This window comes from Pteropus vampyrus, unplaced genomic scaffold (genome assembly GCF_000151845.1).
Source record: "Pteropus vampyrus isolate Shadow unplaced genomic scaffold, Pvam_2.0 Scaffold30, whole genome shotgun sequence".
NCBI lineage: Eukaryota > Metazoa > Chordata > Mammalia > Chiroptera > Pteropodidae > Pteropus > Pteropus vampyrus.
In genome coordinates this window covers 291,961-296,423 of record NW_011888811.1, presented here as the reverse complement: position 1 = coordinate 296,423, position 4,463 = coordinate 291,961, and the positions used below count along the sequence as shown (strand labels likewise).

The 4,463-nt window shown below is 37.4% G+C and overlaps 1 protein-coding gene and 1 pseudogene across 1 annotated transcript in view; one reads left to right on the top strand and one right to left on the bottom strand.

Annotated features, from left to right (window-relative positions):
- Positions 1 to 4,463, top strand: part of DOCK2 (dedicator of cytokinesis 2) — a 370,198-nt gene that overhangs the window by 87,795 nt on the left and 277,940 nt on the right. The gene's annotated exons all lie outside the window — the stretch shown is intronic.
- Positions 2,590 to 2,708, bottom strand: LOC111737770 (annotated as a pseudogene).

Sequence of the window (4,463 nt, the reverse complement as noted above, 5' to 3'; positions counted from 1 at the left end):
GTTGTATTTTTCTTATTGGTTTGCAGGATATTTTATATATTCTTCATGCTCATATTTTGCTGATTTTATGTAGTATGAATAACTTCTCCACATGTTTACACTTCTCACTTCTCTTTTCATTTACTTAAATGTATTTTTTCTAATACAAATTTAGTTGAGTCTTTTTGTTTCTTGTTTGAGAAGTCTTTCTCAATTCCAAAGTCTAATAGCTTTTCATTTAAAATTTTTCTAAGAATTTTATAATTTTATTTTTGATGCACAGGTTTCTAATCGACTTATAGAGCTTATGTTTATATAAAACACATGGCGTGAGGCAGGAATCTGATTTGTTTGTTTGTTTTCCGTTTGGCCATACGTCGTTTCCAGCTTCGAGTGTGGGGCAATCTCTTTTTTCTCCATGTCAGTGTCATTTTGCATTTCCAGGACATTGCTCTTCCCTGGAGACTTGACAGCAGGGTTGCTGGAGCCAGGATTCAGCCCCTTGTCCCCAGGGTGTAGTTCATCTGTGCTAGTGCTAGTTGATAGCTGAAGCATCTGAAAGGTCAGGAAAAAGGGACAGCCCCTCCTTCCCAAGGCATGCCCCAAATTAGGCTCCTGTATTATGTTGGTGTCCAGGGAATTATGTGCCAAGATATAGCACTTCTCTAGCCTTGGACCTTCTCGATTATGAAAAAAGTCATAAATGAAAGATAATTTTTCATATAGCAAGAAGTTACTTGGGCTCATAGGGCAAACTTCTTGTAGTTTATGTATCCGATAAGAAGATTACTGAGCTGAGAGTAAGGAGACCTGAAAAACAGCAACAACAATAGTATCAGCAGTGGAAACAGCAGCTGATGTTCATTGAGAACCTGTTATGTATCTGTGCCAAACACTAATGTACATGGTCTCAGTCACTGCACAACTTGGGCAAGCCACTTAACCTCTGTAGAATAACTATAAAATCATATGATCAAATGAGATTTTCTGGCACTCTATCAACAGTGAAAATCTATGAGTTTAAAAATCATTCTTTGATGCATGATGATAATATTGGGGAAGCTTTCTAATACCATTTAATGCCTAAAAACCCCTCTTCTCGTGTATTGCCCCAAACACTTCTAAATGTTCTACCTGGTCTGGGAGCATGGAATGAGACCATTTCATAGAAGGTTAAACAGATGAAGGGAAATTGTATGGTGACCTCTAGGCTGTACAGCCAGTTCAGATCCTCAGAACTCTGGAAGAGGTTATGCACTGGAGCCAATTTATTTTTTTAATAAAGAGCTGTCGAGTTTTGAAGACCTAAGTTTTTTCTCATCAGAGCATTTAGAGGCATCAAAGATCTTCAGGTAGGGGTTTAGTCCTCCCAAATACAGTGTTACAAAGCCACATCCAGTTCCAAAACGCCCCTTCTACACTCCCGAGATCTGAGAAGGGGCTGTCCTTCACATCTTTTCCCTTTTCAATGTGACTGATCATAAAATTCAATCTCAAAAAGAAGCTTTCAGATCCAGAATCAGAGAAGACAGTGATTTAATAAGCTGCAGAACAAATCCAAGAGAGATTTATGAAAGTGTCCTTTTTTGGCTGAAGTTAAAAAAAAACTGGCATATAATCAAAGAAAAGAATCCCTTTTGAACCTCCAAAAATACTTAGAATAGCAGCTTTTAATGACATTATGAAGTACAATTTAATTGGGCAGGGGGCGGAGGGTCCCAGATCACTTCTTTAATGGCAATCCAAACCAACTATTCTGCAATTTTACAAAAATATTTTACCTCATTAAAGCTAGAGAATAGCAAAATCAGGCTCTTCTGGTACCTTTCAATCCACGTTCCATGGGGTTCTTTTCCAATTTTGGAATGATTCTTTGTATACGTGGAAACACATTTAATGAGGGAGCTTATGTAAATCTTTAAAAGGTTATATGTTTACTCCAAATTGTTTTTTATTTTCATTGTGAAATTATAGTCATACATGGTTTGAATTATAGTGAGTCAGGTTTTGGAACATTCTGAGACTTCTGTTGATCTGTTTAAGTTTGATTTTGCTGATTTTTCCCCCAACATCTTCCTAGAATAGAAGGAAGTTTTTCCCTTAAGACCACAATACAGTTGAATTGAAAAACAGCTGCAGATTCATTTCAATTCCAGTAATATTTATTGAAAATCTAAAAATGTAGCAGCATTGTGCCACAAGGAATATGAAAGAAATATAATAATCAATAATGTTATGGCCACCATTTATTTAACCATTATTCTGTGCCTGGTACTATGCTAAGCTTTCCACACATGATCTTGTTTCATTATCATGACATCTTTGTAAAGTGTAGGTATGCATATCCCGGGATTATAAATGAGGAAACCGAAGGTTAGAGAGGTTGAGAAACTTACCAACAGTCACATACCAAGTCGTCTGTCACGGCCAGGATTCCAGTTGGGGCCTATCTGATTTTATTTTATTTTATTTTATTTTACTTACTTACTTACTTACTTACTTACTTACTTACTTACTTACTTATTTATTTATTTGGTGAGGCAACCCTTGGTTGATCTCACAGATTGCAAGGACCTTATCATCTTACAATCTCTTATTTTTTATTTTTTATGCCTATGGCACTTGGTCTTCCTAGGTGGTCTCCCATCCAAGTACTAACCAGGCCTGACCCTGCTTAGTTTCCGAGATCAGAAGGAATCAGGCTTGTTCAGGGTGGCGTGGCTGTAGACTCTAACTTATCTGATTTTAAAGTGCACTGTCTGAGCTGCAGTGCAGTATAGCATCTGGCACAGAAGGGTTTCTACCCACTCAGTTGCAGTGAGGAAAGAAAAGAATTACCCCAAAAGTCTTCAAACTTAAGCTCATACAGGCCATGAAGGTAGTAGAAATGAGGAGCAAGGTCATGGTTATTATGCCATTTGATAAGATTAACTTATCAAATATATATTTCTAATGTTAAATTTTTACAACAGATATTTTATGTGCCTATTCAACATGTAAGAACTTTACATGTAAGAACTTTTTCTTAACAAAGAAGTGTGACTCCTTTCATTTTTTCCTAAAACACAGTGCTATTTGGTCATTCATTCATTTCCCCGCCTTGGACAGAGACAAGCATAGGAGTATTTCTCTATTACAAAGGAAAGAAGAGTAGAAATGATCGATGAACACTCAGTGCAAGGTGGGGAGACTATAGGGAGTGGTGAGGACTGAGGCAGAGTCTGTGTTATGGGTGTATATGACAGCCGCCAATCAGTGCCAATTGCTTGCTGCCACATCAATTTTTTTTAAAGAGAAGTCCCCTAAATGCTTTTTTATGTGAAGTCTGATATTAAAAAAACAATATGCAGACCAAATAAAACCCACATATGGACACAGGACAACAGTGTCTGGTGTAAATTTATAACAAAAGATTTAATAAATTTATAGGATTATTTATAAATAAACTTTCCAGAATAACTACGACCAGAATTCAGTGAGAACAGTGCTTTTGGAATGTTGGAATCAAGGGTACAGAGGAGATGGGATGTCAGTGAACATTAGAGAATAGTGAGTGTGATATAGGCCTTCTCTGGAGAACAGTCTGTGGGGAGACCTTGGCATGTCGGAGCTGGAGCATGTGTCGCTGCAGACCAATGCCGTTCAATCCTCTGGAGAACTTTGGGTTCATCCTTGCCTGACACTCTCTCTTGCTAATGGGGGCTAAGCCCACACCATAAATTCTACTGAGTTTACTCCTGGGAATGCTGGTCCAATGTTGGAAAAAAATGACATGCATCGTTTATAGAAATTAGAGTTATCAAAACATGAATTTTTATAGAACATTTAGAAATATAGAAAAGCACCTATGATCTGATTTAGAGGTAAACCACTGTTTATTCTTCCTCTCTTTTATACCATGCATGTTTTATATAATTGTCATAATGATTTACCAAGTTTGTAATCTGCTTTTATCATAGAATTTTTGAGAAAAATTTTCCAAGCTATTTTTTTAGGATTTCATGGGACTCTGTTGTATAGATGGGCTATAACCAATTTTACTATTTTCCCATTTAGAGAAATTTGAATTCACTTAATTTTATGATAGAAAAACTTACTGGAATTCATGGTCTTAAAAATAAATCTTTGTCTTCTTTGCTCATTATTTCTTTGCTGTTGGGCATGAATCTCACCCAGCTTTCTCAGTGCTTGCCCAGGGTTTCGACTCTCCCTTCTCTCTCCCCTTTACACACACACACACACACACACACACACACACACACACACACACACAATTTTGCTTTCTCCTTATGTGATAGACACAGCATAAAGCAGACCACATGGTCCTTTCATATGGAGCTGGAGTGGCATGATCCAATTTGGAAAGGATGTGTTTTCACAACTGAACTGTCATCCTTGATGGTAGGGGGTGTGACTGTGTGCGGACATTCTCTGTAAGACCAGGCACTTAAATGCAACCACACTGAGAGCCCTCATTAGCCCTG